At 39.7% G+C, this 25,722-nt stretch overlaps 1 protein-coding gene across 2 annotated transcripts in view; it reads left to right on the plus strand.

The window, feature by feature from the left end:
- Nucleotides 1–5,605: 5,605 nt before the first annotated feature.
- TMEM108 (transmembrane protein 108) overlaps nucleotides 5,606–25,722 on the plus strand; it is a 162,184-nt gene continuing 142,067 nt past the window's right edge. For both annotated transcript variants that reach the window (XM_054273985.1, XM_054273987.1), the window contains exons 1-2: nucleotides 5,606–5,856; nucleotides 13,301–13,431. The gene's annotated coding sequence lies outside the window, so the exon portion shown is untranslated. The remainder of the gene's footprint in view (nucleotides 5,857–13,300; nucleotides 13,432–25,722) is intronic.

Genomic DNA, 25,722 nt, shown 5'->3' on the forward strand with positions numbered 1-25,722 from the left:
TCTATTTATTGCCAGGGAGATTAAAAAGTAATTAGCAATCATAAAGAAATCTGTAAAGGTCCTAATTATAATGAAGCAATGAATTTAGTTTCTGAACAGGAGGGAGGTTCTAAATACATGGAAAATTTGTATCTTTTCTGTTGTTCATTAAGAAAATAGCAAGCCCAATCTTTTTGGTGTTTTGGTGATGATGTGTGGAAAGGCCACCTGAATTTTTTTATCACAATGCTGACACAATAGCAATGTCCTTAATACCAGTTTATTAAAACCCAACAGCAGGATTAAGTACTTAGTTAAGAGCATTTCGCAACAGATAGGAAAATAATCTTACCATTTTTTTTAAATTTTCATATTCTTTCATCTTTTTCTGCAATTGCTTTTAGTTTGATTTAGCCTTTTACTTGCACCATTAAAATTATATTTTTTTTTTCTTTTTCTGAGGGCTGGGCATAAGAAGAATAATTTAATTTCCACACTAAGTTTCCATGGGATGAGCATCACCTGCGGTCCTTGCTGGAAGCACGTATCAAACCCCAGCCTAAAGTTCGTGGTGGAAGGTTACTGTTGATCATACAGACATAAACTAGGGAAACACCTGAAATGAAAGGAAAGTCAGCAACAACAAATCCCTGGAGTTTATGGGACATGTGAAGATATGTGGCTTGTTGAAGACACTTAGGTATGCTATGGGGGGAGGTCTTATTGGTCACCTGCTGTCCAGATTGCCTCAGCTTCTTCCCTGCTGTGCCCCTGTTGCTAATGCTGACTCTGACAGACACATGGCAAAATGGAACTTAAGCCTCCACTGTTCTGGTTTGGTGTGGTGACCTTTCAGAAATACAGCTCCCACCAGCAGTGATTGCTCAAGCAGTACTAGGAATTCTTTATGGGGGAGAGCTACTTTAAACTAGTTTTCTTTGTTTACATGTTTTTAAAATTTCTTTTCTCTTTGTGAATTATTCTCTTTGTGCTGAACCAAAAAAACCAAATAACCCTAAGTTTACTTTCAGCTACCAGTGCTCTTCCTCAAAGAAATGTTTCATTAAGGCATGGTTGAGTTATACACACATCCTCAACACCTCTGGTTTTGAATAGTCTATTCAGCACATTTACAAGAGAAGCATCGCCATTCCAAAGCCTGATATGTAACATTTAGATACAGATCTAAAATAATTGTGGCAAGCTTTGAAAATGTTATATTTTAGTTTACTCTTTTCAGTGGTATACTCCATGCTCTTTTGCAAAATCCCTGAATAGCTACAACCCTACTCAATGAAAAGTACTCTCAAAGTCTTTTGAATTCTCCTATAAACCCTAAGGCTTTTCCTTCCCTCTAGGAGAACTTTTGAAGCATTAGTAGTTTTTTTTTGTTTTGTTGAAGATTTTGTATTTTTAATATATTGCTTCTTTTCCATCTTGCTTAATTAACTGCTTGGAGACTTCTGTTATGCTCATGCAACCAGCACAAGAACAACTTTCCCCTAGTAACAGCTGCCTTTTGGAGAGCCCGTCTTAATCAATATGCATCAAACCAAAATCTCCAAGCACTTTCCTAAAACCATTCAATATATGAGCATGCCTTATGTGTAAGTGACTTTGGCAATCATAGCTGATCAACTTTTCCTTCTTCAGTCCTTTCCTCTCTCTTTACAAATTCTAGGGAGCTGAGATGCTTCTGAGAAACAAAAGAGGATAGAAAACCTCAGATATGAAATTTAAGGTTTTTGAAGTCTGTAGGCTTAACCTTGGATTTCCAGGACTATATATAAACATTTAATAAAACAGTGCTCAGTCCTAGAGCTGCTAGGTATTTATAGCTTCTATAGGCAGGTAGACATTTAGGATGCCTGGAAACCAGACTATGTAATTAAATATTTTACCATGCACTCAGGGACCCAATGTTAAGTGTAAGCATAAATACAAAATTACAGTAGTAAAAGAACACTTCACTGCCTGCTGTTATCTGAATTCACAATCAAAATTAATCCAGTGGATGCATATTAGAAACTTTATTTTTAAAACCTGCTAAAATGGCTCAGGTCAATGTTGTGGTCCTGAATGAATGAAACTCCAATATTTTCCTTACTCTTCCCAGTATTTTTATAATTACTTTTATTGTATCTTTGTGAGGGCCTTCCTTCTTTCATTCTAACTCATCGTTCTTAGCACATGCATAATTTCATGACTTTGTAAAGACCTAGAGATGAATTAAATTTGAGATGAAAGGAAAAGAGATTAATAGTAAAAAGGAAAAAGCTTTCTCCTTTTAAAAAAGTGACTCAAATACTACAGATTCACTGCCAGTGCTTTTCTGAGAAGTATTTATGACCACAGATGTTTATAAGCCAAGGCATTTTTGTAAAAAGTCCTGCATATTTCAGGGATCGTTTTATGCATTTAAGGAACATATTCTTAACAACTCATCTCCAGGTTTTATTTTTAGAGCAGTGCCACAATATTTTAGTATAATTTATTAAAAATTTATTATGCTGTTAGCTCTCAAGTTGTAAACGAAGCATGTAGGAGGAGAGGGATTACTACTGTACAGCTTCTACAACTGGGAATAATTACAGTCCTTCTAGAATTAGAAGGGGGTGGAAAAATACTGTGTAATAGGTTGTGTATACTTTTTCCTGTCAGTTACAGATGGATTCATTTTTAAAACCTGCAAATCTCTCAGCTCCTGCTGGGTGTTGGTTACCCACCATGAGATTGACCTGAGAGAGAAGAAATGGTTACGGTCAGAGGACTCATCTGGGGCTCCTCTGGCTGTAGCTCTGAGAGTTGACAGCTCCATGTTTCTTGTGCACCTCATCCTGACCCTTTGAAGCTGATGGGCATCTATCAGGCTTCAGTTCTCTTGAGTCCTAAGGAATCCTTCAAGGATGAAGAATTCTTGTATAGATTCTTCCTTGTTCATCCCATTTTAAAACTTCCATTCATTTTGCAAAGATAAATTTTAATTTATATCTAAACCAGTTCAATTTGGATTCTCTATGCACTAAAGATTTACTTTCATTTTGGTTTGACACTTTTTTTTTTAAAAATTTTCATTAGGTAGAAGATGAATAATGTCATGTGTTTTTACCAGTCCCATGAGGATTTTGAAAATTTCTTGTAACTATAGTTATAACATCAAAAATAATTTTGTTCCAGTGAGAAAGAACTTCCAATCTTTTTCATTTGTCCTTTATAATTACTTATTAATTACAGAGCCTCAAAGGAGCTGAGCTTGCTGGCTTTTGACCAGAGACAAGTCACAACATCTCTTCAAAGCATAATCTCTGAAGTGGCTGAACTTCAGAACTTTAGTCTTCAGAAAACATCTTTTAACCTGTAAATATCTATTGCTGGCTAGTTAAATGAACTACCTTAAAATGGTTAACCTCAGTATGTAAAACATAGGCAGACAAGTGATTTCTCTGAAATATGGTTTCTATATGTGGTTTGCGTGAACCTTGGATAATGTTTTCATAGCAGCTGAAATTTCCTCCTGAACGATATTAAACAACTATGGAAGAAAAAGCTTTTACAGAAAAAATAATTTTTAAAGTTTAGCAGAGTTGATGGACATTCTGCCAAACAGACCCCCTCTGTGTGCAGCAAAGGGGTCTATTTAACTTCAGGCTGTTACTTTAGCCTGTATAAGGCAGCAAGGAGATTAGGCAGACTGGTGCTCCTTCTCTCTTTGACCATGAACCAGAGAATCCACAGACTGGCAGACATAATTGAGGCTGCCAGCCTGGGTAACTCTCCTCATATCTATTCACTCATCGTACAGGAAGGTGAAAAATCTTACACTTCCTAGTCGGTAATTGGTTACTCTGTTATTACAGCTTCATTAGCATATTTAGCCTATTTATTTAATATTTGTACTGTGATTGAAAACAACTAACTGCAGATGTTGCTAGTGGTTGGTGTATGACATGGACTCAGCCATTCATGCAGCAAATGAAGGAAATATTGGGCAGAAGAAGAAATAAGAAAGGAAAGCCATAAAAACACAGCAGTGGTTGGTTTTACACTGATAAAGTAAAATCTCACTGAATAATCCATAGTTTCAGTGTTGGTGATATTTCACCACCAGCAACTCTTTCTTTAATTGGAAGGAAGTCAACAAAGATTGTAAAGCTTGTTGAATGAAGTGTTGAGGAACCAGGCAGATGGGGAGATCTTGTTTTAGCCTTTTAGTGTCTAAAAGGGGGCTTATAAGAAAGTTTTTAATTGGGCCAGTTGGGATAGGACAAGGTATAGTGGTTTTAATCAAAAAGAGGGTGGGTTCAGAGGGTGGTAAAACCCTGACACAGCTTCCCCAGACAGGTGCTGGACACCCCATTCCTGGTAACATTCAAGGTCAGGTTGGACAGAGCTTGGACCAACCTGATCTGTTTGATGCTGTCCCTGCAGGGAGGTTGGACTAAAGGACCTTTAAAGGTCCTTTCCAACCCAAACCATTCTGTGATTGTTCTATACACCAGAATCTCTGTGTACCACTTCACACTCTCAAATCCTAGATTCCTGGTGCACTCAACATTTCCATGGAAGTAATAAGAAATAAAAAGTAAGATAGCCTACACTATTTTAAGTAAGACAGTGTACACTATCAGTACAGTAAGATAGCCTATCAGAAGACAGATGCAGCAGGTTTGCATTGGCTGATAATAGTTATATAGCAATAGCAAATCTAAGGCAAAAAGAGCTAACCAAAAAAGGTAGGGTTTTTCCCTCTATTGGTTAATATAGAAAAATACCAACCAATAATGATTGTGGCTAATGAGGGGAGAGGAACGACGGCTTAAAATTTTGAGGAAGCAGCAGTACTTTGGGTAAGATATTGAACCGGAGCGGACCTGGGAGCTGCTACTGTTTCTAGATCTGCACTTCTGAGGCTCAGGTTCTCAGCCGCACCAACGTCCCTACACACGTTCCCTTGCCTACGGGATAAATCCTAACTCATCAGTAGCAAATTTCCTCTGGAGATCTCTTCCAGGCAGGCTCAAACCTGTAAGAGTTGCCCTGACAGCACACGAGCCCCGATGTAAACGAGTGGTAAAACACTGCCAGAATGTCAAACAACCCAGTGCCCGCGGCGGAAGGGGCCGTGTGGAGCGAACCGCTGTGGCAGCCACCTGTAATTTCCCTGTCACACCGTATTCCTGCCAACAGCTCCTGCCGTACATTTAACCTCCCCAGCCCGCCCCCCATAAACCCCGGGCTTCCCTCTCGGCGCAATCACGGCTAAAGCCCCCTCCCAGATCCCGGTAAGACCCAGCCCCGGTAAGACCCAGCCCCTCATCGCTGGCAGCCGCTGCCGCAGCCGCGGCTCCTCATTGGCATTCGCCGCCCGCGCCTCGCCCGCCGCCGCTCCGCGCCCCGCGGCGGGGCCGCCGCCTCCCCCGCCCTGCCGCAGCCAGGGACCCTTCCCGGGGAGGCCGGGCCGGCGGAGCCCCGCCCGCCGCCGGGCCAGCAGCAGCGGCAGCGGCAGCAGCGGGCGGCGGAGGGTGCCCGGCAGTAGCGGCAGCAGCAGCAGCAGCAGCAGCGCCGCCCGCTCCGCAGCGCAAGAGGAGGTGAGCGGCAGCGGGAAGCGGCGCCCGGCTCCTGCTCGCCGGGGCGGGGGCTGCGCGGTTCGCTTCGCTTCGCTTCGGCTCGGCGGCACCAGCTCCGGAGCGAGAGGGATGGGGCTCCGCTTGTGAGACGCGTTCGCTCCTCGGTTTATCTTCTTGCTCTTGTTTCACAAGAGGCGATCCGAAGTGGCGGCAGCCTGGTGGCCAGCGCTGATAGTTTAAGGAGCGTTGCGTTGTAGCTGTCCTTCTGCGGCGAGCTGGCTCGGTTATATGTGAATAAGCAGTTTCAGGGGTAGGTACGTCGTGAAAATAGCGTGTGGATTATTGCCACTCTTTTCGAATGGGTGGGAGCTGCGAGGGAAGGTGACATTACTATCTATCATTCCGTGAAAAGCATCATATCTCGGGTAGAAGGCAGGATTTTTTTGGTTTTTTGTTTTCCAGGCAGGAACGACCAGGTGCTTGTCGCGACCAGTTTGCAGAGATGTGTATTGGTAACATTCAGCCAAAGGCACGAGACTGCTCCATATCAAAATGAACTGGGAGCCTGGGGCTTGCATGTTTTATTTAAAGTAGAGCACTGCATCCTTTCTTAAAGATGTCTAGAAGTGTAACCACAGAAAAAGCCTGTTGTTGTAGTAGTGATAGGCAGTTTACTAGACATAGCCTTCATATATTTATCTCATATAGTAGGAGGGGCCAGACGACTGTTTCAGTAAAATATTTTAAAGCACAGATTGCAGAGATGGTTGTAACAGAGATAAAACAACTATGTATAAGTAATTAAGGATTGAACAGACTTATATGGGGAAAATGGGGAAGGAAATTGAACTGTGCTATGAATAAATGGCCATGCTTGTGCAGCAGTACTACAAAATATCTACTGTATCAGAGAAAATTCACCGCTCTTAACTGCAGAAAGCAGTCAGGCATTCAAGGTCTGTGGAGGGAGGGAGTCCTTTATATGGAGAGGCTGCTGTGGAAAAAGCCGCTAATTAAAGCAAGTAGGATCGGTTCATCTTTATCCTATTGACAATTTAATGTTTAAAAATGACCCTTTGACTGCCTGGGAAGGTAAATCAGCAATGAGAATATGCTTTTGATGAATGAGGGTGGCATTTTACACCTGGCCTTTATTTGGGGGGGGGATGGGGGGAGAGGGGAAAGTGTGCAAATCAGTAGATTAAGGAATGCAATTCAAAAGGAAAAGAAAATTTAAGTAAACATTTTCTACGAATGCTTTGCTGCACTATCCCTGGAAGGCAGATGCAACTGTTAAAATCTATGTTAAGTTCATCAGAATGAGCTCTGATATTTGCAGAATGATTTTAACCAGATAATTTGTAGGGATAGATAATAGTATAGTAACAGTGACACTGTGTCTGAAGATATTCTAGAGACTTAAAAACTTAACTAGACCTAAAACTGTACATGCAAGCAATTGGCTGTTGTCTGCTCTGCTGTTGTCCCAGAGTGACCTATTCCCCTCTCGTTTATGCCAGACTTACTGTAAGTCAGAATCATAAAGTAATATTTCATGCAGATGCAGTGAAATTATTCTGCTAAATTTCTTACCAGCTATTCTGATTGTGGTGGACCATGCTAATCAACTGTGTGAACACCAGTTATTCCTTTTAAAAAAATGTGTTACTTCTGAGGATTTGAAAACTGCAGAAATACCTTTAATCCTATTAGAACTGATGGAATTTGCTCTACCCTTGTAAACTGATGTTCTCTAGACTAATGCCAGGTGTAGAATAGTTTGCACTTTTGTCTTTCCACTGGAGAGATTAAAGAAAGAGGGAAGCCAATTACAGGTGTTACAATGGTAGAGATGCAATTATGTGATTGCACCCAAGATCTGCAGTTACAACAGCAGAATAAAACAAAACACAAGGTTATTATTGGCAAAATCTTTTATTTCTGTTTAAAAAATGGATGTTTCAATATACTGCTGACATATCTGCAATATTGTGCATACATTAAAGAAATTTTATGTGTTGTCACTGCCTCTAAAAGTTTGAAAACACTGGGCAATCTTCCCTCTCCTGGCAACAGCAGGCAATATTCCTAAGTGCTTGTGCCGTAGCATCTCCTCTGGTGCTGCCTTCCACTGGAGATCTTGCCAGGGCTGAGTTTTGGCTTAGCAGATAAGCTGAATCAGCACAGATTACATTTCTTCACAGCCTGCAGCTCCCCCTAAGCAAGAGTTCAGCTAAGCTGAACCTCTCGGTGGCCATGCCACAGACCTTGGCTGGATCAATGAAAACCAACTCATGCTCCAGTCTAGCTCATTGTATCATAGGTAGACCAGAAACTTTGGCCATGCTATAAATTGGATTATTCCATTGCCAGGTAAATAGGAGCAATTGGTTGAATAAATTCTATTGTATGTGTTTGCAAATTATTTATTCTTGTCAGAGTTAGTGGATATGTGTAGAAAACTTTCCATGACTGGTTCCATGACATCCTTGCTTGAGCAAAATATGAACAGGTATGCCTGGCTGTGCTTACTAAAAAACTAAATTAATTAATAAGCAACCTATGATTTTTTATGAATAAGTACTAAGTTTTTGCATCCAAAGCTCAGCTGTGTTGTGGAGCACAACTAAAGAAACTATGGTGTCTACCACAGATCTTCTTTGAGTGATAGAGAGCAATTTTATGACTGTGATACTGAAGATATTGAAAGCTTAAAATCAGTAGAAATTAAAGTGAACTAAAAATCTTGTTATTCCCTGAATTATTTCAAGGAAACCATTAGGCACAGTTACTGTGGGGTAACTACAAGTGACTCATCTGGAGGCATGCCTTGGCCACAGTAAATATACAAAACAGGAAGAATGAAAATCTCTGTTAAGTTTTTAACTTAACATCCACGAAGAGAAAGCTTCTTTGTCAACTCTCTTGTCTGACTGAAGACTGAGTTATTCTTCAAAAGAAACAGGAGTGAGCCCAGGTTATAACTTTGGATCTGCTGGGTAGTCTGTTATAAATAAAGCTTTTCAGACTTTGAGTTTAAGATACTAGGACTCAGAATGGTGAGGTTAGAGGTGTTACCAATAGATCATTAGTAACAGGAGTGTGGTAACTGTTGAAATAAGGAGTGATGGGTGTAGGAAAAAATGGCCTATCTCTTGCTCCTGGCTGATGGAGGAAATGAATTATGCAGAGCACTTAGCCATCTCTTTGAGCAAGAACATGATACATCTCTTCTTGGTACTGAGTAATCCTTGCCACTGATGATATATGTAATCCACAGGTAAAACACTCATTGTGACCTTTGGTTTGCTGATAGCATTCCCTGAGAGATGTGTATGAGCTGGCATGCTTGCCAGTTTTCCTTTGAAAAGCTCTCTGGATCTGAGTAAGGGTCCAACTTGTTCTTTATTATGGCAATGAATTCTCTATGCTTTCTCTTCATTCTTCTGCATCAGAAAAGCAGGTTTTATTCAGTGTGATGGGAGGCTGAGGGAAAGATTTGCTAAAAATTGCCTTGGCAGTCACCATTTGGGAGCATGATATAAAGGGGAGACATAAATGTAATTTTACAAGTGGCTAATGCATTAAATGCTGAAAGTAGGACTACTGATCTTGCCGCAGGCAGCAGTGACCACTGGAGCTTTTGTCCTAAGAGAAGAATAAAAGAAACAGCATGATTCTTAGAGTAAGAAGCATCTCTAACATCTGGGTACATTTTCAAAGTCATTTTTGCATCAGTCCGTTCCATTTGTGAAATGTGGAGAACTCAACTGAGATCCTTGTACCACTGTTCGGGATCAACTTTGTAATTTGGCCAGGTCAGTAACATACTATGGTGAACCTGTTTTAAAAAAAAGAGTTAAGTAAATCTGGGAACAGGGCTCTGTTTACAGGGTCGTAGAACTGCTCAGGTTCCGGGTCCCTCTGGATGTTGTGTAGCCAACCCTTTGCTCAAAACGTCTAGAGCAGGGTGCACAGGACAGTGTGCAGCTGAGTTTTGAATGACTCCAGTCTCTAGGGTTAGAGACTCCAGTGCCTCACTGGGTCACCTGCATGTGTGTTGGACCAATCTCACACTGAGAGTTTTCTTCTGTTTAAATGCAGTTGCTTGTGTTTTCAGTTGTGTCTGTTGCATCTTGTTCTTTCAGTGAGCCCCTGAGAAGAGCTTGGCTTCCTCTTCTTTGCTGTCCCCTCTTTGTCACGTGGGCATTCTCCAGTCCACTGAGAGTCCCAGGTCTTGCTCTGTAAATCCATTTTGCTAGCCAGTTGCCCTCCAACCTCTGCTAGCACAAAAGGAGAGGGAGGGCTAAACAGAAAGGTGGGAAGAAGAGAAAATGACAAAGGGAAAAGAGTAGGAGACGTGGTGGGAGGTGGGTGGGGGCATGCAGAGGAATGCAGGCATCTGGAGACATTATGCCGTTTGCAGCAGGCTGGTTTACCTCAGCCCCATTATAGTGCTATTGAGGGAAGACCACATGTCAACCCACAAGTGCTTTTATGCCTGGTAATTGAAGCAGGATTTAATGCATCCTGTCGTTGTAAACAACGACATTAGTATGAATCAACAAGGATGTGTGAGTTTTTCCTCTGAGGTTGGTACATATGCTTCCAGGGCAGCCAGGAATTTCCAACAGTCTTTGCAATGGCATAAATTCAGGCAGTTTTGGTGTGATTTAATAAAAGGGTTGGCTGGACAGCTCGCTTTGCCTTATTAAGCTTATTAAGGCAGACTTTTCCAAGAATGGCCTTTCAATAAAACATCATTTTTTACTGAATTCCTAAAGGAAAAACAATAGTTTTACGACAAGCCACCAGTACTATATGTTGGTTATGGAAGACGTGGGTGAGAGAAACCTTCTGTGGTCCCTTAAAGGATCACTGGCATTCATATTTTAATCCAGTGGTAGTCCTCTAGAGTAGATCGTGCAGGACTACATTTAAGAGTCCTTTATGGTGGTTGTAAAATGGAGGTTGTGTGATGAGATTGATTCTGGTGTTTCATAACACTTGTAGACTGTAGCATAGAATTCCTTGGTATTTGGAAATCATAAAGACTCCAACCACTGGGAGTCTTTCCCAGCTCAGAAGTAGTTGCTGCTTGTCCTTATCATTAGCCCATGCCCACATCCACTGTAAATAGGTCACTCAAAGCCAATGGAGCAGTCTCTGTCCACCCTTTGTACTTTGGTTTTTTTCTTCCAGAAGATTGAAAGTCACCCAAGAAACAAAAACTATGGTTTTCTTTTTCAAAGTCACCAGAGGTGTGACCCATGGTAAGGTGTTAGAACAATGCCATCAAAGTTTTTTTTACTTTCGTCCAGGCACATGCCAAGGACTGTGTCTCAGATGTCCCTTTTCTTAACCTACTGCCTCTCTGCCAAGTCGAGTGGTCCTAGTCCATGTTTCAGTGAAGATCCTCTTCGAAGCACCCACCATTCAAGGGACAGCAGCCACTCACCTCTGTCTGAACCCTGCTTGCTTTAGGATTCCTTGGTGTTATAGGGAAATAGAGATTGATCACAATAAATATGCTGACTGCCTCTCCTGACCTACAGGCCCTGGTCCATCCAACAGGCCTGAGATGGCAGGAGGGTTTCATGTACTAAGATCAGATTTACTTATTTGAAGTAAAGTATAAGGTATAAGTATAAAGTACAAGTATTTACTTACATTGTATTTGACATTATGTTGGATTTGTATTCTGAAAGAGTAACACAGTATTATGCCAAAATCCCAGCACAAGCATGCTGCAGAAATTGTAATATATAGTGGAATTGCAATGCAAGCTGCTTCCTCATGCCAGTCTCTGCATGCTCCACTGTCATGAAGGTGGATTTCTTCTAATTAGAGAGGTCCAGAATCAGGGGCTGAATACAAATATAGCCTTCAAATGTTCAGATAACCTGCATAGTGTGGCATTTTCAGTTTTTTTTCCTAGCAGTTTGCATTGTGGTGCTTAATTTGCAAGAGTGTGTGTTGTATTTTTTCTCTACATTAGGTCATGACTGTCATTTTATTCAGTGCTTCTGAAGGACAAACCTTTTACTTCATAGAAACCAAGTCCTGAAACTTGTTGGGAGTAAAATGTTGTGTAATGTTGTTATTTCTCTGAGATTGAAAATCAAGGATTCTCGGGTAATTGTGTGTGACCTTTCAGATCTGAGATCTGTCTGCATTAAGGCAGAGGCACAGATCCCTTAAAACATGTCCCAGGATCAAGGCTTTTTCTGGCTCCATCAGGAGTTTCAGGTTTGAATAACAATCAAACCAGATATAACATGTGCCATCAGTATGTGGCATGCAGGGATGGGGTGGCTTTGTGTGCCACCCTTCATGGTGAGAATTTACATCAGGATGTAAAGCTGCAAGTGGTTCATATAGTATAAAGTGTCACCACTTAGGATTTTTAGACATTCTGACTGAAGTGAATTAATTTTCAATTTTCCATCATAAAAAAGGGAGGGAGACAGTAGCCTACAGAGGATATGCATACTGCAAACCCCATATACATGAAGCTATACTAACCTTTGAAATACTCATAAACAATTTCTGTGGAGAGCAAGGACGGCTTTTAAGCAGCAGGAGCCAAAATGTGGAAAGCAACAAATATGCATCCCATTTTCTGTGCCATGATGCTGGAGCCAGGGGTGTCTGGTGAAATCTCATAATGAAACAGTTGTTTGAGCAGTTGAATACAGCCCAGCAAAGCAGCTCTTGAACTAACATGGGCTGCCTGTCTGCCAGTAAACAGATAATTACACTCTGCTGTTTAATTGAACTTCCATGAAAACTGCAATATGTTTTTTGTAAAATCTACCATGAAAATGTGTCCTGCTTGTGGATCCTGCATATGGGGATCAAGATGCTGGGGAGGGGTGTCAGGTACAGAGGTAATGCTCTATATGCTGAACACAGTGCAGTGGGGAGTCAAGCATATATAAGTGACTCCCTCATAGCTTTCACAGAGGAAAAGTGTATAAGCAGAGAACCTGTTGCTTGGTTTTCAGAAGTCCTTTTGGTTCAGATGACCAAATTTAGATACCTGGAAGGCATTGCAGCTCTGGATACATTTGAGGAATCTACTGTTCCTCAAATGGAACAGTATTCCATTTGAGGAACAGTAGATTCCTCAGTAGGAGGAGGAGTAGTTAAAAAAAAATCTTTGACTGAATTTTCCTGCTGTCCCACTAATTCATTTTGTTCCTAAAAACCACTGAAAAGTGGCCAGGGTCACTTTTTGGGAAGGTTTTTTCTTTTTTATTACCTTGATTGCTGAGTATAAATCTTGGCCAGTCTGTCAACCTCCATTTTCTCAGATTAGTAGCATTCTTATTCTGAAACTAGTATTTAAATTGAATTTAGTCTCTTTCCACAAGAATCAAGAATCAACCTTTAACAGATAAATTAACAAAGAAATTGATGATTCGGAGATGCAAGTTGTGCCATGTTTTTTTGTTAAGCGTTTGAATTTCTTAACATTAGGAGCATGTTGGGAAATCTGTAGGATATACACATATGGAATGTGACAGTCTGGAAAGTCTGAGTCTGCAAAGAAATCCTAAAGAGTCTTCTACTTATACACCCAAAAATCAATAACCTACAGAAACAATGTGGTCTGTAATCCATTACACTGAAAGCTCTGGAGAGCAATAGGAGCCACATGGCACAGAGCCATATGTATTTAAATTGAATGTCTTATAAAATGAGATGAATAAACATCTTGGAATAATACACCCACTTCTGTAAATTTACAGGTTGCACCAGCTGGCAGATTAAAAAATAAGAAAGCAAGAAGCTAGAAGAGTTTTGATCACCAGGAAGATCTGAACCAATGGACTGTGTGGATATAGATATGTTTGAAGGCATCTGCTCTTCCCCTTACAAGGTAAGGCACAAATGGATTTCTCTGCTGCTTAGTGTCTCTTCATTGCAGTGCAGCTCCCTTTTGTGGCCCTGCCCAAGATGGTAGTGGATGTGTTCTTCAAAGCTTGTTCAGCCTAGTGGCTGACTGCTAATAACTGTGGCCAGTTATTAATGACATAAGTGGATGATATGCAGATCCAAAAAAGCCTAAAGCTTCAAAAGCCAATGATAAATTTGGATCCTTGGGGCCTGTAAAATTCAAAGTTTTATTATATGAAGTACCTGCTCAGATAGCTCTACAGGTTGTCTATTTTTACCATGTGCTAATAGAAGACCTTCCTGCTCACCTAAGGCATCTTTTTATGTGGTTATTAATTGCTGTAGATTGAAGTAGATTTGAAACCTGTATCTAGTTTAGCAGATAATCAGGAGAAGAGGTCTCTAAACTAAATGACATAACATGTCTCTGACTGGAGATGCAAGTTTTGCTGTTTTCTTTGTACAGTTTTCATTTTTCACTTTCAGGATTGGTATATGGTTTGTTTACAAAACCTGCTTGATTTTCCTTTTTTTTTTTTTTTTTCCTCTACCAGTAAAAATATTTACTTACTGGTCTAAACTGAAGGTGGTGGAGAGCTTGATAGATTTGCTGGGCATCTTTTGCCTGATGCCCAGATATAATCTCACTTACTCTGAATGTTTCCTTTACTGAGTTACTTTCAGGGAAGGTACAAAATCCAGAATTTCAAAAAGCTACTTGAAGCTGGTAGAAATACTTGAGAAACACATTAACTGAGCTTGTTTTAAAGTAAAATTTCTCATTTTCGAGATTATGTAGTTCTGCGTGTCTGAGGAGTGGCTATGTGGGACTTCATATTTTAACAATTTGGATCAAGACAAGTTTGCTACAAAGCAAATGCAAAACCATACCAGCTCTGTATTACTCAAGAGCTCAAATCAAGCAGCTGAGCAGTTGGAAAAAGAGGCATCTTCATTTGGGCTTAGCTGGTCTCTGCTTTAACCCAGAGCAGCTGAAGAGAGGACTTTCAGCTCAAGTCAGTGCAGCTCTTAATTTCTTCATTTTCCCTAGCCAGTGTTAAATGATAAGGGAACAGTCCTGTGCAGTGCTCTGCCATTGCTTCTATTATGTATGGAAATATGACCACCAGTGTTATCAGTCTGGCATTTCCACAAGTGTGAGATAACCAGTCTCCTTCTTTTGTGGAAGAACTAAATTGAAGAGATCCTTAGGTGGGGAATGTAACAGAGTGTGGCACTGCATCCTGTAGATATATAGTGGGGGGGCTCCCTTGCATGCTGAAATAACAGGAATGACATGTATAAAGTATTCAGAAAATGCAAAGACAAGCAATAGGCAGATACAACTTAAAAGGAAAAACACATTCAAACACTTGAGCACTTGGGACATTCCAGTAATTTTCCACAACTCTTGTTAGGAAGGAATGTACATGGATCATAAAAAAAGGTAGGATCTGGTCTAGATAGCAGGCATTTCTCTAGAGAGTTTTATTTCGTCTACCAGGTGGTTGTGTAACCCCTGGTGTCCACGCTCAAGTGCCCCAGTGGAATCTGTTTTGCCCCCTGTTGTTGCCAGCTCCCGCAAGTACAAATGCCTGCTGGTCTGTGCTTTCCTGTTTGAACACCTTTACACCAGGTGTGTGCGGGGGGATGGGGAGTGGCAGCTTTGGTTCTGCCCGTGAGAAGGGACAATGCCATTTCCTGTGCCACCTTGCCTGCTTTAATCATGTCCTTCTCTGGATCAGAGCTTCCTGAGTTTGTGCTTCTTGGCACAGCAGGGAGCCCAGCCTTGGCCAGGGCCTCTGGCTGTTGCGTGGCAAGTAATCCTTCCAAATAGGATTTGCATTCTTGCAGCAGCCCTTCTGGGGCTAGAGGCTGAATACATGGAGGCAAATTGTGCTTACACAGACATAGCTCAAGCCCAGCCATTCAGAACAGCAGTCAATGACAGAGTTGCACACAAATTGAGTATCTGAGTATCTGAGGAGAACTTGTACTAGTGGCTAAGAAAAATGTACCAGGTCAGAGTATTCTGCAGTGTCTTAGTTAACTGGATTTATTGGTGCTGCTTCACAGCAGAATTGTTAGAGCCCCAGAGTTGCTTTGTTACTTTTCATTTGCCAAAGGCTGTCATCCCTGCAGTGCTGCTGTGTGAAAATGTGAGCTTGCAACTCAGCTACCTCTGTGAACCATCTTGGTCTTCACCTAAAACTTCATTGATCTTTCAGTGCTGTGCATGCCCTGCTTCAAAGCACCTGAGATGATCTACTACAGTGACTCTTGGTATTGGTATAGTATATATAGTACAGCTTATATAATATATGTTGTATAGTGATTCTTGATGGTAGCCTACAGCTGTTGGATAGAAAAAATAATTGGATGTAATAGTGGCTTAAATCAAAGCCGGACTTTGAATTCCTGAGCTTTTAAATTGTGATTTGTTTGTGGGGATTATTCTTGATAACCCTTTGGCCATGTTTATCCAGTTTTGGCTGAGAAATGATTGAGAAACCAGACAAAACTTAGGAAGTGAAGGAACAAATGACCTTCTGGTTTATACTCAACACAAATACTCCAATGTTACAAGAAGCTAGATGAGTTTCAGTAAATATTCATGTCATGAAAATGAAGGCCTGAAAACCTCTGAAAATCCTAGATTAGAAAAGTTAAAAATGGAACAAACATTTTCTTCAACTCATCCAAATATTTTGTAGCTCTAGTTTTGTTGTGGGTTTTTTGTTTGTTTATTTCCTCTGTAGAACATAAGGTCATGTTTTTTCTCCATATTGAAGTAATTTTTAATTGAAACATTTATTTTTAAACTAAAGTTAGCTGAATCAAAATGAGTTCACTTTCCTAGGAGTTTGCAGTAAAGCAGAAGACTTTCTTATACTTAAATTAAAAAAAAATATTTTGCTAATGACTTAGTCCTGTCTTCCTCCTTTCTGGTGCACTGAATTTTATGTACCTATTATTCACATTTCTAGCCTTGATGAGACCTCAGTTGTTCTGCTATGTTGGGTCCCACATAAAGAGAAAATGCATCTTTCTGCAAAGAATATATGATCAAAGAGGCAAGAAAGACTGGATGGGTATGACCCAGGAGCATAGGGACAGTGAGACATTTTTCATCAGCATAGTAAGCAGTGCCTTCAGGAACCTGCAGGCAGCCATTTACATACACAACTCAGTAGCCTTGAGGTGATGGTGTTTTAAGGTGGTGTAGAATCAAAGCCTTTCATCCATGCAAGTGGGGAAGGATCTGAAGAACTGCACATTGTGTCACTGCAGTACTCTATCTATGCTGTTTTGATTTGAATAAGAGCAATTTGATTTAAATCAGCTTGGAAATGGGAGCAGGTTCTTGGCAGTGGGAGGAAGCCTTTTCCTTTTGGAAGTGAATGTGACATACATCTTGCCTGTCCTGCTGTGTAATTTGTCCTGACATTTGCTGGCACAGTAAGTTCTTACTAACTGCAGTGACATTTGCCCCGTGTGACATAATTCGGAACACTTTTTCATAATACTTCCACTTGAACTGAAAGCAGCCAAACTGTCTTTTCTAATTTCAGCTCTCTTGATCCCTTGTCCCCAGTGATAAATTCTGCCTTGCAGTGTTTCCCAGTGCTGCCTGAAGTAAAAAGATGAGATAGCAGCTAGCAACACCAGGTTTTTCCCTTGTTGCTACTCTAGAGCATGCTAGAAGTCACTGATCCTTTATGAGCCAAATCCTGAAGGAGTTAGCTTCACAAGTCAGCCCTCCCAAAGCAGACATTAAGATGCAGAAGTAGCAACAGAGCCACCTAATGATCAGGTGTGTTTGTTCTTGCCTCTAATACTAGTAACACTGGTCACTAGTCACAGAATATTATATTCAAAACCCATCAAAAGGAAAAAAGGAAAAAAAGGCACAGGTTACAGTCTGAACATGAAAAAAGCATTTTTTTGGTTTTGATGGGGAATTGTTTCAACTTTGTTTTCAATTTGTTTCTAAAAGAAAAGTATTCAGTATTCTTTAGTAAAGAATATCGAAACACTTGTTGCTACTTATTCATGTATTCAAGCTGAGTGTGAGATGCAACATTTATTTCCTGATGATTAGGTCGAAAGTAAAGTTGTTTTGATAGCATTTTGTTCATGTTGGTGACACTGAATGTATATAATTCACTCCACTTTGTGATCTGGCCCTGACAAGTTTGATTACTATTTCTGTCACTAATAAGTGACAGTGTATCTTTTGGGGTGGTAGGAGACAGTAGGGATGAAAAGTCTTTTGGGTGCAGTTAAATGTTGTCAAGTGTGGTGGGGAATTCACCATTAACTGGAGGAAGTTTGGGATTATGATCTCTTGTTCAGTATCTGGTATGGAAAATAAACTGGTATACTGTGTAAAATCAGACTGTGAAATCTGATAAAAAGATGAACTTGCTATGAGACAAATCTAAGAGGGTCCATCAGTACTGGCAGAAAGAAAGGAGCAAGAGCCTGGCTATGCAGGATGTCATAGTGGTCCCTCTGATTTCTCACCAAACATAGAAACAAAGGGAGACATTTAGGTATTTACTTATATAGCCTCAGGTTCCTCACAATCCATAATGAGCCATAGTTTTGAGGACAACCTTGTATCAGTTCTGTGGGGTGGGGAAATGCCCTTATCCCACCCCTCCATACAGATGGCCGCTGAGATTAGCCCAGGATGATCATACAAAGCAGAGAACTAAATTCCACTTCTACAAATAAGCACCAGACCTGGCTATACTTTTACATGTATGGGCTGATTTTTCTGCAGAATGAGTGGGCCATGCCATACCTGTCCTCAGATTAAGGATCAGTCTGTTAAATTTCACCTGTGCATTTCTAGGTCAGATTTAAAGTGAGTAAAAAAGGTCACACTTCAACTCTTTGCTCTTCAGGAAGAGAACTGAAAATAGTAAATGGAGAACAGAGAGCTACAGAAATTCAAGAGACTCAGTTTTCAAGAAGCAGGACACACTGAACTTCTAAACTCTAGCCTGTCTGCAAAGGTGAAATTGCAGCTGAGATAGCATCACTTTGTGCTGAAGAGGTCCCTATAAATGAAGATCCTCATACAGGAAATTAAGTCAGTATAGAAAATCTATACCGGGTGACTTGTGTATTTGTTTTTGTATCTGGGCTATTAATTGCATGTTAGATTACTTGAAGGGAATTTTTAATACTCTATTTGTGTTTTAACCTTTTCTTTTTTGTTTATGTTTTCCTCTTGTTTTTTGTTCTTCCTTACATGCGAGTGGTGATTGCTTAGATTTAGTTAGATGTTAAACTGCTTAAAAACAAGCCTTTGCAAAAGCAAAGTAACATTCTTTTTAAAAACCTGTCTTTCAGCATTTAGCATGCCAACAGCAGTGCTAAGAAGTCAAGGGAATGCCTGTAAGCAGGAAGGGAAAAGCACTTGAAGTGAAATTTCACATCTGAAAGCCAGCATCCTCTTTTGCAACTAGCTGGGGATGTTTATGGCTGTGAAAAGCTTGCTGACTGCCGAGTTGTCAAATCAAAGTGCTTAAAAAGTTGGGAAAGATTTTGACTTCTATATGTTCTGTAAAATCCTGTTTTCATGCATTTCAGTGTGGGATTGAAAGTTAAACTGTTGGCTTCTTTCTAAATGTGTGCAGACATGGGAAACTGATAGATATGATGCACTATGTCAGAAAAAGCCACAGTGGTGGTTTTTTGCTCGAAAGTGAGATGAAAGATGATCCGAACATGGTCTTAGCTGCAGGATCTCATTGGGTTTTTGTTGTTTTTTTTTTTTTTTTTTTTGCATGGCTTTAGCTAATTTCCTAATTATCTACTTTAAATATTTCCTTTGGTTGAATGGAGTAATAGCTTGACTTTGGGAATGAAATGAGGGGGTAGAAATATATGTGCAGTTGCTGAAGCTCCAGATTGTTAAAAATGCAGACTGCTGGTATTATACAACTTTGGTCTCATTTGAACAACATGAGCAGCAGGCAGCATTGTCTAGGCATCCTAGTGAACTACCAAATAAGTATTTAATTCCCTAAATCCTCTATTGTGGTTGTCTTTTGTATGCATCAATGTCGTAACTCACGTTCTCTTTTATAGCTATTCAAGGAAAAGGTTGGTCCTTTTTTTAAAGTTATATTCTTTGTCCTAATCCTTTTTTTGGAATATTCTGAAGAATTGTATTTCTTGCTCATTTAGCTGCATCCAGTGCTGACTTTCCTTGCTCAGCTTAGTCATATTTTGCAGATAGGATATATTGTCTATAAACTTCAGGTAGTTCAGCTGCTCTGTCTTTTATGCTGAATCTTTTTTAATTTTCCACACCATTGTCCGGAAGAGACTTTCAAAGCTAAGAATGACATCAGAGAGTCACCTTGTTCTGTTCTTTCTGATTTGGTGTTATTAGCTGCTCATGCCTTATCCTATGGTAAAGTCAGCTCCAAAAATGGTTCATGTAAAGTCTTATTCTCAGAGCTTTTCTTTAAATTGAAAGATGTTTTACCTATCACTATAAAGATACTAATTTGCAATTGTTTCTTTCTGTTTTGAAATGTCATCTTCATGCCCTTGAGTACAGTCTCTCTTAACATGATGTCTTAGGCAGACAGTGTTTATTTTATTTCCTCATTCTATCACACAACTTAATATCTTTCAGAATGGAAGCTGTCAGGTACCAATTGGCAGGAACCACCACACTTTAATTTTGTACTTTCTTTGGCAATTTAATAATACTGTATTCTTCAGTTTTCTGTTTCTCAATAGTAGTCTGCATCTTTCTTCATCTTTCATTAAGGCAAGGCATCATTTATGACTTTACCCTTTTTGAGGATGTGACATCTTTCTTCCTTCCCCTTAGGCTGTTGAAATTCTTCTTTGATCTTGCACCTTTCCAGGTTAATTTTAGTTGTCTGCTTACAGGTGATCAATCTGTTTTTATCCAGCTTTACTCTAAGTGGAATCTTCTTTGTGTTTCCCTCCTGGGACTGTCTCATCCCTTGAACTTTTGCTCTGTGGAAAAATAAAAATATTCTGCTTCTCGATCACAAAAATATCAAACACATTTTCATGCTAGTAGGTAGCTTTTCTTGTGTCTTACTTAGGTAATGCACAAAATGCATATCAAAGGGATTTACATGGTGTCTCTTTATCTAATGCTAGCATTGCTATAATCCTGGGCTAAACTTGCTAGGCATGGCTAAAATCATGTCTGTCTCTTGCAGCATCAATTTTACGTGAATGTGTATATGAAACCTGCGCTTTGTGCTCTTCACACACTTATATAAAACTTCCCAGTGACTTTCAGCTGGGTGTCTGCTGAGTTTCCAGTCTTGTTCCATACAGAATCTTTTCTAATTTAATGTTGCTGGTCTCATGATTCAAGTTGCAGAACACCTGACTTCCGGGCTTGGAAGAATGAAGGAAACCTGGAACTTGTTAAAAAAATTTGGCATGAAGTGGAGGTGGTAATTTTCAACAACCCAGCCAGAAATAGGTTGAGAAAACTTAATGCCTGGTTTCTCTCTGATGTAACTGGTATAATGTATTTTAAAATAAGCTCAGAAATAAAAGACCGAAATTCATATGCTGGACACATGGCAGATCAGAGCAAATGAGATAGAGTCCCTTCTCTCTTCACATTAGCAGCTGCTGTGACAGAAGTGCTGTGAATTTCTCCTGCACAGGTAGAAAAGGCACAAAAAAGTGATGTAAGGGAAATATTCCGTAAAAATTTCCCTAGAGTGTTTGCTTTCAAGCACGAAAACTGTCTAGGCTGATCAGTAGATCAGTTCAGGCATACAAGAAGCCATTCTTCAGATCTTTCCCTGCAAAACTGCAGAAAATTTCTAACTACCTCAGATATTGGGGGCACCAGCTCATCTAAGGTGTGTATCTGTTTCAGTGAAGCAAAAAAGAAATAATTGACTACTTTCCCAAATGTGTGTTTAGTTTCTAAGCACCATAGGATACAGAGTACCAGCAGAACTCCCTAAGAATTAGGTTTGGATAGATGGCTGCCAGCAGTGACTTCTTCTTAAAAGGAAAGGTGATTTTAGATATCAGCAACTAATAGTAGAAAACCAGTCTAGCACTCAGTGTGAGAGCACAGCTGTGGAAGTTTGGTGCCGAGGCGGGAGCTGGGGAGAGACAGTTGGGGAAGGCGTTGAGGGGGCGGGAAGATAATTTTCACACTCTGCACAAGTAACATAAGCTCTGTGTTTAATCTAATATCCTGAAATCTGACATGGATAGCTATCCTCAGGGGATATTCACAGACTAATTGTAAGTTCTTCTTTGACGAGAGGAGAACTCACTGAAACATTGCAGGAAGGGTAGCTGTGAAAATTTTTCCACACATTTTTTTTCAGTGCTTCTTATCTCCAGTTTAACCCTTTGTCCTACTGAATTGCCTTCATTCCCCTGTCTGATATAGAATACATTAGTGGATTATGACAGACCCAGTGCAACAATGGGATCATTCATTATTTTTCTTCAAACTTCCAGTAATATTGTTCAGTGGCTGTGGCACACAACCTTGCAGTGATGCAATGACCTAGCCTCAGGCTTTCCCAGTGTTTTGTCTGCAATTATTTAACTTTACAATACCCTTCTGAGGCAGCATCTGACCTGTGTTAGGCAGTGCTTGTGAGTAGTTATATTGTAATTATTTTAGCTGTTTATGAGTGGAAGTATGGTGTTGGGTGAAATCATGGAAGCTGGCCCCATCACATATCATATATCCTCCTCCCAAGGTCTTAATACTATGATGACAGGAATGACAAAAATAGAAGCTGAGTCTCAGCTCCTGCGAGAGTGATTTCATCATTGGACCTTCTGTGTATTTGCTTTATCCCACCTTCTTTCTACCTTTGTTTCAAAGAAGTAGCTTTACTCTAAATAAAATTTTAAATTAAGTGAGTTGCAATAATACGTCTTTCCACAGGAGTTAGCATTGTCTTCCTTTTTAAGTTAGATGTACTAGGAATTATACTGAACTCCTTGAAAATTGAAACATTCAAGCACCTTTTTGGAATGGAATGCCCTTACTGATGTTGCAAGGCAATTAAGTTCTGTTAGTTTTGTTTGTTGAAAATCGACCAAAACACAACACCATTTTTTTTCTCCTCATCGCTGTGTCACAACCCTCAGTTTTTTGTGTAGATGTTAAAAGCTAAGATTCCCATTCTTTAGAGAGCCTGCACAACTTCTCTCTGCTATTGTTTGGATTATCATGTGAGGTATAATCAGGTTTTTTTATACCACATAATAATTTTTGCATTCTAAATGCAGCAAAACTTGCAAAACATGATCACCAAAGGACTGTTAAAGCTGATTTCTTATCACTGGAGCTTACAAGCTGTAGCTGACAGCTGGGAATACATGTAACTAGGTAAAGGTCAGAAGTAATCCACCTCTTTGCATTCTGGCACTGCAGACCCATTCTAAATACAGTAACTGGCTGCAGGGGTGGGTTCTGTTCAGATCTCCCTCCTGGCATACACAATGTGATGAGAAAAGGAGCTAATAAAAGCTTAGTTTTTTGTTTTGAGAGGGCTTGCCCAATTCCGTTTACTAAGGACCAGGCTGTCCAGTGCTTTGCTTTAACATCACCATCATCCAAAATAACATATTGACTACTCCAGAATAATACACTGACCACAAATCCTGGTCAGGAACAGTAAAAGTAGCTGATACCATAATGCTGCATGGGAGGGGCAGCAGCTGCTACAGCTGTATTTTTTAAATTTATTTTAAAGTTGTATTTTAGTTTTGGTTTTGTTTGATTTGGAGGGATGTTTTTTTAAATTTTGGTTTGGTTTGATTTTTTAACTTGATATTGGAGATGCCACCTCAAGGGAATCCATAGGGCATTTTCTCATTTATGCAGCATTTTCCACTATGAATATAATCAAATCCCTGCTTAGTATGAGGCAATCTCTAGAATTTATGCCTGTATCTTGGCTGCAGATTACAGACTACATCATGCATATGTTTGGAAAAGTGCAGGAGATCTCTTACTGAAATTAAAAGTAAACTTTCTATTAACTAAATGGTTGAAATTAGTTATGGTGGTTTTGTGCAGTTGTTTTCCATGATTTGGACAGGACCAATCACAGGAGAATGATGAAGGTTTAACAGCAAGAAAATAGGGTTAATTAGGAACTGTGGGGTGCTGTAATGGCCCTAGAGATCGCTGAAGTAGGCATGGCTTTTGTTGAACATGAGACTGCTTTCTTGTCTCCCAAACAGTTACACCCCAAAATGTGGATAAAGCTGTTGTAAAATGTGCTTCTCCAGAAGGTGTCATTCATTGAGAGAAAGAAGCTTACTATTTGTTTTTCTGTTTTGGAACTATTTGAATAAACATAAATCAGTTACTCTTTCTCCCACTGACTTGTGAGTCAAGGTGAGGGATTTTGATCCTATGCTATTAATGATCATAGTTTTAACTGCAATGTTTTTGTGCAGTGCTTTTAGTTGGACTCCTCTCAGAGTTTATTTTTGTTTCTTTATGTACTACAGTATTGCTTAGCACATTTGAAAATTATATTTTGCTCAAACTCAGAATTTCTTCTGTCATTTTGCAGTAAAACAATGTTATGTTGCCATGTTTTTATAATCTTCTGAAGAACACCAGCACTTGATTCCAGTATAATTTCTGTTTATTTAAAAGGCTGACACATTATAGTTTACTTCAGATCAGAAAAATTAATGAACACTCCAAGAACATCAGGGCTGAATGATGAGTATTAGTTAGTCATTGCCACGCCTTTTCTCTTTACTCCTTTTCCTTCACAGAAAGGAAAAATTCAACAATTAATATTTTTATTCTTCTTTATTCAGTGAAGATATAATTAAAAATGCATTAATAGCTAACTGCCGAGTGCCATGGAAGTCTAATAAGATAACAAATTACCTTAAAAACTAGGCAACTTTCTGTACTTATTATTGATTCTGGACCATGTACTTTCAAGGCTATGTACTTAAGCCATTGTCCTCTCAGATAATCTCTCCCAGTTATTAAAGCAGGTCACTGTTTGGTATGAACAGGAGCATAGACTCAGGTTTCAAAATAATTTATCTATTCTGACCTGTGAAATGAAATACCAGTAGTTTAATGTATTTTCTAAAATTAACAATTCCAATGTATTTATACTATCTTTCAGTTCACATAATTCAACAGCAGATGATAAAAAAAGATAATTGATAACTTGATTTGTTGCTGTGCCAAAGCAGGATTGTTCCTGGTGTCAAATTTTCCATTGCATTGCCCAGTTCACTTTTTGGTAACTTCAAGGACAGATTGCCCCTAATTTCCTCCTCCTGTCTAGGTCAGGTTGAGGTTCTTAAATGAGTTTTGTTAAGAGGCTCATTCTTTGTTGTAGTCAGAAGTTCATCAATGTAAAATGATATTTGCTGAGGTGAATCCATGTGTTTTGTGTAATAATGGAGCAGTTTATAAACCTTAGTGACTGGATGGTGCAACTGGAAGAGAAAGCATGTGACCCCTTGACTTCTAAGGGTCTGCAAAGGTAGAAATGTTGCTTCTTGAAGGTCTCCTCAGGTGGTTTATGGACTCTGCACTGAATATTGAGCTTTGTATTTCAACCTCCTGGGAAAATTCAGTGACAAGTAGGTTTCGTGGTTAGCCAGAAAAAGTTGCGAATTCAGTCCCTCATCATGGAAGTGATTGTATTTCTTAAGCAGAATTACTAACCTTCTTGCAATCTAGAGAGAGAGGCTGATTTGTAGTATGACTCTTTTCCCATTTTGTAACTCTATGTGAAAGAATTGGCAGTCCCTCCTACTCATATAAAGTCACCTTAATCCTGGTAAAACTTTTTTCTCCTCTCTTCTTTACCACAGCCCACCAGAGTTACTCCTCAACTAAACCTTTAGTTGTATTTAAAAGATTACTTAAAAAATGTTTCCTTTACTTTTTGCAAAATTATACTCAGTCAATAATTTTCAATGTGAAAGTACTTCAAGTGAGCCCCTTCTTCAGGCAGAAAGCTTTTGCACTCTCTCCTTTTGTTTAATAGAGGAAAACATGGAAGAAGTTACAAAACTTGAACCTCTGTGGCTTGTGTTATCTCATAAACCAGCTACCATAAGTGATGGCTGAAGGATGTACAGTCCAGCATTTATCTTGCTTGATTAGCAGATCCATCAACTGAATTTTTTTCTTCCTGACACTGAGGAAGTGAAGCTGCTTGCCTGGCCTTCTCAATTCTGTCCAGCTAATTATCTCTGTAGGATTAAATGCAAA

Source organism: Melozone crissalis, unplaced genomic scaffold (assembly GCF_028551555.1).
Source record: "Melozone crissalis strain CALT ecotype California unplaced genomic scaffold, PUWL_Pcris_2 ptg000016l_1, whole genome shotgun sequence".
NCBI classification, from domain to species: Eukaryota; Metazoa; Chordata; class Aves; order Passeriformes; family Passerellidae; genus Melozone; species Melozone crissalis.